Source organism: Ranitomeya imitator, chromosome 2 (assembly GCF_032444005.1).
Source record: "Ranitomeya imitator isolate aRanImi1 chromosome 2, aRanImi1.pri, whole genome shotgun sequence".
Lineage (NCBI taxonomy): Eukaryota > Metazoa > Chordata > Amphibia > Anura > Dendrobatidae > Ranitomeya > Ranitomeya imitator.
In genome coordinates, this window is record NC_091283.1 from 535,598,388 (window position 1) to 535,612,299 (window position 13,912).

Consider the following 13,912-nt stretch of genomic DNA (forward strand, 5'->3'; position numbering starts at 1 on the left):
CTCTCCTGTGTGGTGTAGTATATAGAGGATCTGTCAGCTCTCCTGTGTGGTGTAGTATATAGAGGATCTGTCAGCTCTCCTGTGTGGTGTAGTATATAGAGGATCTGTCAGCTCTCCTGTGTGGTGTAGTATATAGAGGATCTGTCAGCTCTCCTGTGTGGTGTAGTATATAGAGGATCTGTCAGCTGTCCTGTGTGGTGTAGTATATAGAGGATCCGTCAGCTCTCCTGTGTGGTGTAGTATATAGAGGATCTGTCAGCTCTCCTGTGTGGTGTAGTATATAGAGGATCTGTCAGCTCTCCTGTGTGGTGTAGTATATAGAGGATCTGTCAGCTCTCCCGTGTGGTGTAGTATATAGAGGATCTGTCAGCTCTCCTGTGTGGTGTGGTATATAGAGGATCTGTCAGCTCTCCTGTGTGGTGTAATATATAGAGGATCTGTCAGCTCTCCTGTGTGGTGTAGTATATAGAGGATCTGTCAGCTCTCCTGTGTGGTGTAGTATATGGAGGATCTGTCAGCTCTCCCGTGTGGTGTAGTATATAGAGGATCTGTCAGCTCTCCTGTGTGGTGTGGTATATAGAGGATCTGTCAGCTCTCCTGTGTGGTGTAGTATATAGAGGATCCGTCAGCTCTCCTGTGTGGTGTAGTATATAGAGGATCTGTCAGCTCTCCTGTGTGGTGTAGTATATAGAGGATCTGTCAGCTGTCCTGTGTGGTGTAGTATATAGAGGATCCGTCAGCTCTCCTGTGTGGTGTAGTATATAGAGGATCTGTCAGCTCTCCTGTGTGGTGTAGTATATAGAGGATCTGTCAGCTCTCCTGTGTGGTGTGGTATATAGAGGATCTGTCAGCTCTCCCGTGTGGTGTAGTATATAGAGGATCTGTCAGCTCTCCTGTGTGGTGTGGTATATAGGATCTATTCTGGGTGGTATTTTTAAACTGCATGGTGGGCCCCAAGAATGATTTTTCTCTGGTGGGCCCAAGGTACTCCAGTCCGACGCTGTTAATAGATATATTTGTGGATAAACTAATTAAAAAGCTATTCATACCGGCAAGTGATTGTCTTCACATGGGCTTGTGATATCATCAACATAGAATACAGCCTAGGAATACAAAAAAATCTGCAAAATTAAACAAAGCCTATAACTTACGTCACCACCATATACTGTAATATTACACGAAGAACGACATTATTGTCACATCTTCACAAAAAAACAAAGCTCAATCACTATTGTGACTTCACCCACAGAACATACAGTACAATGCTTCTGGGCTTTGTCTGTTCATATCTACATCATAGTGTCTCGTGTCCCAAAATCTAATCTGACTTTTATTAGTCATTTGTATTCTTTGATGTACTTATACGTGTGCTTCATTTATTACTGAAATGTTAATTATTTTAACAATATTTTTTATTTTCTTGCAGCCAACGTACGGTAATTACTATTCTTAGGCTAAAAGCTTTTCAAACTTTTTTCTCATTATCTGTAAGATGTTTAAAAAGCTTCTGCAAAACTAATTTCTTAAAAATGATATTTTTTCCCATAAACTGATCGAGGTATTGAGTAAAGTATTATATTATTAACCTGTGTCTGTTTTTAGTAAAACCATATGACAACAGGACCGCCATTTCCCCGAGCAGATGCTATGAATGAGGATTATGATGGTACAGCAAAACCTTACAGTTTTCTGCGGGTGCTACATTACAGTCCTTCAGTAGCATACATGAGCAGTAACTGTAAGGCCACGTTCACACGTTCAGTATTTGGTCAGTATTTTACATCAGTATTTGTAAGCCAAAACCAGGAGTGGGTGATAAATACAGAAGTGGTGACGTGTTTCCATTTTCCTCTGATTGTTCCACTCCTGGTTTTGGCTTACAGATACTGACCAAATAGTGTGCGAATGTGGTCTAGAGGTGTTTTTCTATTACTTTTTATTTAAAAGTGGATATAAATGTCACAAATATCTGTATGTCATTGCTTTTGACTTCGATACTGGGGCAGATTTATTATTAGTGTACTTTGACTTTGGCGGAAATGGTCACTTCTAGTTTTAAATCTAAAACCATGTTTAAGACACGTTTTGGGGCTCATACAGAAAGGAGTACGGTATCCATTTTTCATGAATCAATTGCAAAAAGACAAAGGAAACTGAAAGAAGCCTTTTGTATTGCATGCATTAAAAAAAAAACACGTTATACGGATGTCAAAAATGTACAGATGGTCATGATATTAGCACATATGAAACCACATGGCAGAAAAATAGACCCATTTTTCATACGTTCATCTGAGCTAACCTGGCCAATACTATCCAGTCTACGGATCCATTTAGGGCCATTTACTCGGACCAGTTATCTGTCAGATTCTAACGACCCATCATTAACAATGATTGTTTAATGTCAATGGGTTTAGCGGCTGAACGATGTTTCGAAAACGTTCTTTCATCGTCCATGAAATCATGTAGGTGAGAGAAAAAATTACTTGTTCAATATTTTTAAAAATTGTGTAATGTAAATAAAGATTGTTCACTTGTTCAGTGGTGGTTCAAAGGAGGAGTGAAAACTCAAGGCATTAATAGGGTTGGTAGCGTTACAGGGCAATAGTTCAGTAACTGCGGGAACATTGGAACTAGGACATAGTCGTAATCGTCGAGAAAAATTTTGCTTGGTTAATTCGATTAGATATTCTTTCTACGGAGCCAACGGAAATGTTTGTACAATACTTTATAACTTCATGTATTCAAAATAATTAGTATGACTTTCGGGAATTGAAACTTGAGAACACCGACATTTCAGATTATGTAAGAACACAGCGCACGATGTTTGATGTACGATGTAACATTAGTTATTCAACCATTTCATTCATAATTCTCGTCCTGTGCAAACACTTGTCTGATATCATTGACTTTTTGTAAGTCGTGGTTGCTTAGTTCATCGTTTAAACGATTTTATCTGCTCATGTTAGTGAACCCTTGGGGCAGGTGCAGACAGCTGTGTATTCTGTCATCCGAGAGAATTGGGTTGATTATGGAAATCCTACCTTGATCAGAGTGATCTTAGTATGATCCGATTCTGTCAGATGAGAAGATGGAGAATAATAATGTCTCCATCTTCTCTATTCTGTCAGCCTTTGGAAATCGGACTGTACTCAGATGTCATTGTCTGATGGTTTCCACTGACTCTTTGCCTTGCATGGCTGAGTAGAAAACTCGGGCATGCAGCAATTTTTTTTTAACCTCAAACTGTCTCTTCGTTCACGGTCCCTTAGAATAACATTGGTCCAAGTACGAGCTGATGTTTTGTCAGATCGCAATAAGACCAAAAGTACGGCCATGTGCACGAGCCCTCACAGTGGCCAATTATCAGGAATGAGCACTCCTAATCGGCCAGTGTAAGCCAACTGCAAATCACTCAACAAATACGTCTTCAGTCTTCAAAATGTTTTTTTTTTAATTGTAATTCAAAGGCTGATACATTTTATGCATATAGTATTAGAGTTTGTTCCTTTCTAGTAACAGTCCCCATGGCTTATTTTTACACCAAAGACCCTGAGTTTGCAGACTGATACTGGTACTGTAGTTGTATTGGAGGAGGGGTAGCAGCTTATCCCCAGAGGGGGGTTCATAATGACCATTAGTGAGTCAGCAGGAGAGGGGATGGTGGCGGTTTTATATTACTAATGCACAGAATGCTAATAGCTGGTTCAGCCGGCTACTCTGCTTTTCCTAACTACACCAAAATTGACAAAAAAAATGTCATGTTCTGTGCTCACCTGAAAACATTACTCTACTAAACTGCTTGGAAGATTCAGATCCAAGTCAAATAAAAATCCTTAAAGGGAACCTGTCAGGTCACCTGACTGTGTCCAACCACTACTGTAACAATAGAGATATGGATTTATTTTTTCTAATAAGGTGCTTTATGGTCAATACTAAGGGCTCCCGTACACATGAGACTAAAGTTGAGTGAACTCTCCGATATCGACGGGTAAATACCCCAATGATGATCAAGGGAGATGTTGATCACACAGGTCCAATTTCGGACTTCCGATCACATTGTTCACCCTTGGATAAGCCGCCGGAAGACGTGTCAGCTGCTTTATCATAGAGAACATTCAGTTAAGCGCTCCTTTGTATGAGATGGCGGTTACCATCTAATGTATATGGCCAGTCTAAGGCTGCAATGTTCGAAGAATAAATATTAAATCTGAATCGTAGCATACGCTAATGGTCGAGACAAGTCCAGCAGGGCATTTCTTTCACTCCTACCGCTGATCTTCTAATTATGCCTCCATAGGTGTAATTAACAGCCTGCCTGCATAATAGTCCTTCCCCAACAGGGACTGAATGCAATGCTTCAGATTAAAACATCATTGTTCAAACATTACAGGTTTAGTATAGAGTTTAAAACACCTTATTAAACTAAGGAAATCTGCCTCCTTACCGGTATTAGTTCTGTCAAGTTTCTAAGGTAGCTGCTGTTACAGGAGCATCATCCACTGTTCCCAAATCAGTCTAGTTATGCAGGGTTTAAACAACTTAGACAACATTATATAGGCAAGGAAGGACTTGTATTTATTAGTGATTTTTTTCACTTTTGGCAAACAAAGCTTAGTGCACAATAAGGCCAGGATCACACATGCAAGAAATACGTCCGAGTCTCGCATGTGCCTTTTCTGGGGTGGTCGGGGGCAGATGTTTTTAGCCGGGGAGGCCAATAACCGTGGACCCTCTCCAGGCTATTAATATCTGCCCTCAGTCACTGGCTTTCCCACTCTGGCGGAGAAAATTGCACGGGAGCCCACGCCAGTTTTTTCCGCGATTTAACCCTTTATTTTAACAGCTAGAGCCCCCAAATTTTGCACACACACTCTACTAACATTATTAGTGAGGAATATGCAAAAAAAAAAAAAGGGATATGAAATGGTTTACTGTACGTAAACCATGTCTCATATCCTGTCGGGTTTGGTAAGGAGATAGCAAAAGCCGGCAATTGAATTACCGGCTTTTATGCCATCTAGCGCTGTATGAAATATAAATATATATATGTGTCTCACTGATATATATATATATATATATATATATATAGACTGTATATATGTTTTCAGGAATATTTGAGCCCATGGATCCATTATATGTCCATTTTGCAAGGTTGCGAGAAAAAAAACGCGATACGGATGCCATACGGATTACATACGGAGGATGACACGCGTAAAATACGCAGCCACACCCTGCCTACGGATGACATACGGATCACTGTTTTGGGATCATTTCTGCGTATTACGCCTGTAAAATACGGACCGTATTTCCCTATGCTGAGTGTGACGCCGGCCTAATGCTGTATATCTGCCCCATCCTGACGTGTAATAGAAGAAAAATAACTTTTTTATTATACTCACCTGCAGGGAGGTCCGGTCCGATGGATGTCGCTCTTCTTGGTTCGGCACCTCCCATCTTCTTGCGAAGCAGCCCTCCTGCTTGCTTCATGTGGATGACGCATCCCTGCGTCATCCACACAGTCTCCTTGGCATCACACTCCTGCACAGGCGTACTTCTCTGCCATGTTGAGGGCAGAGCAAAGTACTACAGTGCACAGCCACCTGGAAAGGTCAAAGAGCCCCGACACCTGCGCACTACAGTACTTTGCTCTGCCGTCAACAGGGCAGATAAGTACACCTGTGAAGGAATGTGATTCCGGGCAGACTGTGTGGATGACGCAGGGATGTGTCATCCACACGAACCAAGAAGGAGGACGGAGATAGTAAGAAGATGGGAGGCGCCAGACCAAGAAGAGTGACCACCCACTGGCCAGTCCACCCCGCAGGTGAGTATAATAAAAGTTATTTTTCATCTCTTATAGGTCGGGATGGGGTCAGATATACAGCGTTATAGTATGCTGTATTTCAGCCCTGAAAGGTGGTGGCCGTAACTTATATTGGTCAAAACTGGTGACAGGTTCCCTTTAAGGTCTGTAATATGGACCTAGGGTGGCCACCAGGAATTTCAGGGCCCCATACTCGCAATATATTTGGGCTCCATTGAGACTCTGCCCAGGTGCTACCCCTTGAACCTTCCACAGTCTCACCGCCCACTCTTGGAAAAACTCCACTTCTGCAACACACCCTCACCAGTCACACATTAATAGTTCCCATATATAGCCAATAGCTTTTGTTTTGGCCAAAAGATTGTTTATGCTGCCACCACGACAAGGTAGATTCTAATGGCAGCGCCCTACTCTATCCAAACCTGCTAAGCATTTGTTAAAATACTCAATACTCTTTTTAGGTATATTACATAGAAGGAACGAATACCATCACACCATGACTAGACCACATATTAACGCCACGTAGTGACCAAATAATACAACATAGAGGGACAAATGTCACCACACCATGACCAGACCCCATATTACCACCACATAGTGATCAAATAATACCACATACAAGGAACAAATACTGACACACCATGACCAGACCACATATTATCAACACATAGTGACTGAATAATACCACATACAAGGGACAAGTATAGCCATACTGTGACCAGACCATATATTACCACCACATAGTGACTGAATAATACCACACAAAAGTGACAAATCCCACCACACCATGACCAGATTACATATTACCATTACATAGTGACTGAATGCTACAATACTGATCATTAATAAAAAACAATAATATTACCATGAGTACCATTATTCACAGGGGCTCTGTACATAGTATACAGTGTATAGTGTCAGTGTACAGGTAAAACAGGGACCACCGGTGACATTATATTGTGTGAGTATACAAGTAACACACTGACTTACCAATGATGTCCCTAGTTGAAGATATTCATCTTCACGTTTCTTCTTCATCTAGTGCAGACCGCCATCACCTCTTCCAGCCCGGATTTGTCTCTGCAGAAAATAACACAGTTATCTAGAGCACAATCCCCAACCTCTACATTACGCCAGATGAAGAAAAAAACAAGAATGTCGCCCTGCACTGTAACAAGACCCTTCATCACTGAAAACCATATCATCAAAAATAAAATACATCTCAGCACTAATAATATCCCTTAATTAGCAGCTACAGTAATAATATCCTACATTCTGGCCTCTTCCGTAATAACGTCCCCCATCCTGACCCCTATGTGCCCCATGTGTCCTCCCATCCGGGCCCGATATGTCTTCATCCTGCCACCACTTATGTCTTCCCACCCGACCCCCTTATGTCTCCATCCTATCCCCCATATAAATTTTGTTGCAATCTGTATTTGTCGCATGAATGATGTAAAAACTATCATGCATATCCCTTTATCTATAATGGGTTCTGTTTAGTTTCCATTTGGGTATCCGCCAAATGCTGAAAACCAAATGGCCCACATAATAGTTAAGCTATATTATGTCTGAATAAGTATTCTATATGCCGCCATATGGGGTCTTTATGATGCAGCGTATTCTCTTCTGCAAGCGATAACTCTATAATTCGTACAAGATCTGAAATCCATCCATGTACAGGTCCTTCTCAAAAAATTAGCATATAGTGTTAAATTTCATTATTTACCATAATGTAATGATTACAATTAAACTTTCATATATTATAGATTCATTATCCACCAACTGAAATTTGTCAGGTCTTTTATTGTTTTAATACTGATGATTTTGGCATACAACTCCTGATAACCCAAAAAACCTGTCTCAATAAATTAGCATATCAAGAAAAGGTTCTCTAAACGACCTATTACCCTAATCTTCTGAATCAACTAATTAACTCTAAACACATGCAAAAGATACCTGAGGCTTTTATAAACTCCCTGCCTGGTTCATTACTCAAAACCCCCATCATGGGTAAGACTAGCGACCTGACAGATGTCAAGAAGGCCATCATTGACACCCTCAAGCAAGAGGGTAAGACCCAGAAAGAAATTTCTCAACAAATAGGCTGTTCCCAGAGTGCTGTATCAAGGCACCTCAATGGTAAGTCTGTTGGAAGGAGACAATGTGGCAGAAAACGCTGTACAACGAGAAGAGGAGACCGGACCCTGAGGAAGATTGTGGAGAAGGACCGATTCCAGACCTTGGGGAACCTGAGGAAGCAGTGGACTGAGTCTGGTGTGGAAACATCCAGAGCCACCGTGCACAGGCGTGTGCAGGAAATGGGCTACAGGTGCCGCATTCCCCAGGTAAAGCCACTTTTGAGCTACAGAGAAGCAGCACTGGACTGTTGCTAAGTGGTCCCAAGTACTTTTTTCTGATGAAAGCAAATTTTGCATGTCATTCGGAAATCAAGGTGCCAGAGTCTGGAGGAAGACTGGGGAGAAGGAAATGCCAAAATGCCTGAAGTCCAGTGTCAAGTACCCACAGTCAGTGATGGTGTGGGGTGCCATGTCAGCTGCTGGTGTTGGTCCACTGTGTTTCATCAAGGGCAGGGTCAATGCAGCTAGCTATCAGGAGATTTTGGAGCACTTCATGCTTCCATCGGCTGAAATGCTTTATGGAGATGAAGATTTCATTTTTCAGCACGACCTGGCACCTGCTCACAGTGCCAAAACCACTGGTAAATGGTTTACTGACCATGGTATTACTGTGCTCAATTGGCCTGCCAACTCTCCTGACCTGAACCCCATAGAGAATCTGTGGGATATTGTGAAGAGAAAGTTGAGAGACGCAAGACCCAACACTCTGGATGAGCTTAAGGCCGCTATTGAAGCATCCTGGGCCTCCATAACATCTCAGCAGTGTCACAGGCTGATTGCCTCCATGCCACGCCGCATTGAAGCAGTCATTTCTGCCAAAGGATTCCCGACCAAGTATTGAGTGCATAACTGAACATTATTATTTGTTGGTTTTTTTGTTTGTTATTAAAAAACACTTTTATTTGATTGGATGGGTGAAATATGCTAATTTATTGAGACAGGTTTTTTGGGTTATCAGGAGTTGTATGCCAAAATCATCAGTATTAAAACAATAAAAGACCTGACAAATTTCAGTTGGTGGATAATGAATCTATAATATATGAAAGTTTAATTGTAATCATTACATTATGGTAAATAATGAAATTTAACACTATATGCTAATTTTTTGAGAAGGACCTGTACATGAGACCTTGAAATGCTCTTACAGGTGTAACAGAAGGTGAATGCTGTCGTCTGGATGCTCATAATAATGTGTTTCTATATACAGTATATTTGCATTGACTACACAACATAGGGAAGAGTGAGAGATGGCCTGTGACATCAAGTCTAAGAATGTAAGAAAATGTCTTTCTGAGTCACCTTAGCATGGCAGAAGTGATATTCAGAAAGCTTTTTCAGGATGGGTGAGGTTTGCAGATCACATAGGAACTAATGGAAGCAACAAATTAAGTCTAAGGATACACAGCGACATTGGATCTTTCTCAAGTCAAAGGAAACTTGTGGGAATACTCGGGGGGCGTAAGGGGCAATTATCAGAAGGTCACCCACTATCTTGTTTCCCATAGAGGGAAAACTGTGGATTTGTCGCATTATTCATGTGTCTTCACCTAGGATTTATAGCTGTTGGAAATAGACTAGTCAATTTCTCGTGAAAGCAGCTAATCTTAAAGGGAATCTGGCACCAAGTTTTTGCTATTTAATCTGATGTAGGGGCAGAGACCTTGATTCCAATAATGTGTCACTTGCTGTATTAATAAAATCATGGTTTTATCAGCAAGAAATTATCACTAGGGGACTAGTTGTCTCCTGCCCTGTAGTCCTCCTGTTCTGTGTAATTCCGCCCCTACTACTGATTGGCAGATTTCTGTCTGTGCATGGTGTACACAACGGCCAATCAGAGGTGGGGGCGGGGTTAAATAGAGCTCAGCATTCAGAGAGCTGCTACGTCTGCAGCAGAGAAAATTGCGATTTTATCCAAACTGCAACAAGCTTCTCAGAAACGGACCCATCACTGGAATAAGGGTCTCTCATATTACATAATGCTGCTCTCAGATTACATAGCAAAAGTGTGGTCCTTTAAGAAAACAATATCAGATATCCCAAAGTATAACCTAAAATTCACCAAGTCAAAGAAGAGCAATGAGGGTCCTGCTCACCAGCTCACAATCTCCTAGGGAGACCGGGAAGCACCCTTCTCGTGATCAGTGGGGGTCCCAGCAGTAAAATCACTGCTGATCATACATGTATCATCTATTCTGTGGATAAACGTTGTAGGTGGGATATAGCAATATAATGTGATCCATATTAGACTCCGATACAACAGCAAATATCCGAGAGATGTTTCTTTTTTCTTCTGGCAGTGTTCCTTTCCTATGACCCAAGTGTGTGTATTTATGGTTAATAATAACCATCTGGTATGATGTTGCTGTAATGGTTGGCCGTTCATGGTTGAATAAATATTAACATCTATGGGCAGGTTAAAGGGACTTTCTCCTTTCGGGACCCCCTCTTTATTACTTCCATATGTCCGGCCATAGCATATGGAAACATTAACTTTTAATCTGATTGTGATATTTGCTGCTCTATCTGAAGTTTGCCTTATGCTTTGTGATGGGATTAAAGTGTAGAACCAGTGTAACCAGTCTAGAGAGACTAGACGGGATCACAATAAATGGATTCCGTTCAGATTAGGCCTAGAATCCCAGATAATAATAGATAATGACATTATCACGGTCACACAGATACAGCTCTAATCTTTCCCATGTGCCAAAAATTGCATGTTTCCACCCCAAACCTGGTAACTGGTAATAAATTACATCAATCATCCCTGACCCTTGTGAACAATTACCATCCCACAGGTCACTTATCCAAAATAACAGTCCAATAAAGACATCAAGTATGAGTGGTAACATTAACCCTCTCTTATATATATCTGTCAATATATATAATGTACGCAAATGACAAACACACTTATACAGGTACATTATGCACATACATTCACACAAGAATACAAAAAAATTGAAAAAACGCACAAAGAACCAATGGGTGATACAAGAAAACATTAAGTTGAAATATAAAATATTTTTAAAATCATGTGGCAAGGGGTGATGGTGATCACAAATTACTAAAAAGGGCACCACAAATAAGCAATGGTCATCATAATCAGATACGTAATAGTAAATGTAAAAAGCAGATCATATAATCAAAGACATCAGCAGATAGCAAGAAGAGCCACTTACAAAACACAGTCACTTACTCAAATCGGTGAAATTTCCCAATTTGCCCACTTTGATGCCAGTTCTGATGTCCAGAAGCCATTTGGGCCAGGCTGGAGGGACCTGAATGTGATGGGAGCAGAGGCGTAGCTAGGGTTTTGGTTCGGGGGGGAGGGGGGGGGAGCTTCTGAGTGGGCCCCTAACCAGGTAACCTTGACTACAACTCGGTGACACACCATAATAGTGGAGGAGAGCCTCAGCAGATGACCGCGCTGTTACTGAAGATAATCTCTATATCAACACCAACATGGATATTACCGCCATATGGTCAGTGGTAGATACCAGTCCTACAGAACATATAAGAGATCGCTGCACAGTTACAGATAGTGACTTACCGCTGACGTCCTTTCTGATGGAATCTTTCAATTTTCCCCTCTTTTCCATCTGGCCCAGACCGACATGACAACTTCTTCCAGCCAGTACTGTCTGCAGAGAATACAACAAAGACACATTTCACTTCTGATATTCCAGCCTCATCACCATCTATTCCCAACCTGCACAAACTCCTCATCCTGCTGATGCCCCAAATACTGAGCCGCTGCTGCTGTATGTGTCCGTATTACTGCCCCTGATACCCCAATACTGAGCCACTGCTGCCGTATGTGTCCCTATTACTGCACCTGATACCCCAATACTGAGCCGCTGCTGGCGTATGTGTAACCTATTACTACACCTCATACCCCAATACTGAGCTGCTGCTGCCATATGTGTCCCTATTACTGCACCTGATACCCCAATACTGAGCCTCTGCTGCCGTATGTATCCCTATTACTGCACCTGATACCCCAATACTGAGCCTCTGCTGGCGTATGTGTAACCTATTACTACACCTCATACCCCAATACTGAGCTGCTGCTGCCATATGTGTCCCTATTACTGCACCTGATACCCCAATACTGAGCCACTGCTGCCGTATGTGTCCCTATTACTGCACCTGATACCCCAATACTGAGCCACTGCTGCCGTATGTGTCCCTATTACTGCACCTGATACCCCAATACTGAGCCTCTGCTGGCGTATGTGTCCCTATTACTGCACTTGATACCCCAATACTGAGCCGCTGCTGGCGTATGTGACCCTATTACTGCACCTGATACCCCAATACTGAGCCGCTGCTGCCGTATGTGTCCCTATTACTGCACCTGATACCCCAATACTGAGCCGCTGCTGCCGTATGTGTCCCTATTACTGCACCTGATACCCCAATACTGAGCCTCTGCTGCCGTATGTGTCCCTATTACTGCACCTGATACCCCAATACTGAGCCTCTGCTGGCGTATGTGTCCCTATTACTGCACATGATACCCCAATACTGAGCCGCTGCTGGCGTATGTGTAACCTATTACTACATCTCATACCCCAATACTGAGCTGCCACTGCCATGTGTCCCTATTACTGCCCCTGATACCCCAATACTGAGCCGCTGCTGCCATATGTGTCCCTATTACTGCACCTGATACCCCAATACTGAGCCGCTGCTGCCGTATGGGTCCCTATTACTGCACCTGACACCCCAATACTGAGCCACTGCTGCCATATGTGTCCCTATTACTGTACCTGATACCCCAATACTGAGCCTCTGCTGGCGTATGTGTCCCTATTACTGCACCTGACACCTCAATCCTGAGCCGCTGCTGCTGTATGTGTCCATATTACTGCACCTGACACCCCAATACTGAGCCGCTGCTGCCGTATGTGTCCATATTACTGCACCTGATACCCCAATACTGAGCCGCTGCTGCCGTATGTGTCCCTATTACTGCACCTGACACCCCAATACTGAGCCGCTGCTGCTGTATGTGTCCTTATTACTGCACCTGATACCCCAATACAGAGCCGCTGCTGCTGTATGTGTCCCTATTACTGCCCGATACCCCAATACTGAGCTGCTGCCGTATGTGTCCCTATTACTGCACCTGACACCCCAATACTGAGCCACTGCTGCCATGTGTCCCTATTACTGCACCTGATACCCCAATACTGAGCCGCTGCTGCCGTATGTGTCCCTATTACTGCACCCGATACCCCAATACTGAGCCGCTGCTGCCGTGTGTGTCCCTATTACTGCACCTGATACCCCAATGCTGAGCCTTTGCTGCCGTATATGTCCCTATTACTGCACCTGATACCCCAATACTGAGCCGCTGCTGCTGTATGTATCCCTATTACTGTACCTGATACCCCAATACTGAGCTGCTGCTGGCGTATGTGTCCCTATTACTGCCCCTGATATCCCAATACTGAGCCCTGCTGCCGTATGTGTCCCTATTACTCCACCTGATACCCCAATACTGAGCCGCTGCTGCCGTATGTATCCCTATTACTGCACCCGATACCCCAATACTGAGCCGCTGCTGCCGTATGTGTCCCTATTACTGCCCCTGATATCCCAATACTGAGCCGCTGCTGCCATATGTGTCCCTATTACTGCACCTGATACCCCAATCCTGAGCCGCTGCTGTTGTATGTGTCCTTATTACTGCACCTGATACCCCAATACTGAGCCACTGCTGCCATATGTGTCCCTATTACTGCACCTGATACCCCAATACCGAGCCGCTGCTGCCGTATGTGACCCTATTACTCCACCTGATACCCCAATACTGAGCCGCTGCTGCCATATGTGTCCTTATTACTGCACCTGATACCCCGATACTGAGCCGCTGCTGCTGTATGTGTCCCTATTACTGCACCTGATACCCCAATACTGAGCCTCTGCAGCCGTATGTGTC

The 13,912-nt window shown here is 43.0% G+C and overlaps 1 long non-coding RNA gene across 1 annotated transcript in view; it reads right to left on the reverse strand.

The window, feature by feature from the left end:
• Positions 1 to 11,584, reverse strand: part of LOC138667571 (uncharacterized) — a 271,056-nt gene extending 259,472 nt beyond the window's left edge. Inside the window, exons 1-2 of the long non-coding RNA XR_011318827.1 lie at positions 11,516 to 11,584; positions 6,815 to 6,904 (exon numbers count right to left, since the gene is read on the reverse strand). This is a non-coding gene — a long non-coding RNA (uncharacterized lncRNA). The remainder of the gene's footprint in view (positions 1 to 6,814; positions 6,905 to 11,515) is intronic.
• Positions 11,585 to 13,912: the final 2,328 nt, after the last annotated feature.